This window comes from Grammomys surdaster, unplaced genomic scaffold, assembly GCF_004785775.1.
Source record: "Grammomys surdaster isolate TR1022 unplaced genomic scaffold, NIH_TR_1.0 126059, whole genome shotgun sequence".
Taxonomy (NCBI): domain Eukaryota; kingdom Metazoa; phylum Chordata; class Mammalia; order Rodentia; family Muridae; genus Grammomys; species Grammomys surdaster.
In genome coordinates, this window is record NW_021620869.1 from 1,693,716 (window position 1) to 1,694,007 (window position 292).

Consider the following 292-nt stretch of genomic DNA (forward strand, 5'->3'; position numbering starts at 1 on the left):
AGAGAGAGAGAGAGAGAGAGAGAGAGAGAGAGAGAGAGAGAGAGAGAAAGCTTGTCTGGAACTTCGTGTTGACTTTTAGGGATCATCCAGCCTCTGCGTCCGGAGCGCTGGACCACAGCCGTGTTCAGAAGCTTAGTTATTTAGGGTTCGCATGTTGACCTGTAGTGGATCACAGACATCGTTGTGAACAGTGCGGTAGTGAATCGGAGCTCCCCTTTTCCATATAGATTTCCAAGAAAGTCAACATCCTCTCCGAGACTCTGTCCTTCTCCTTCTTTTGACCCGACTGGAC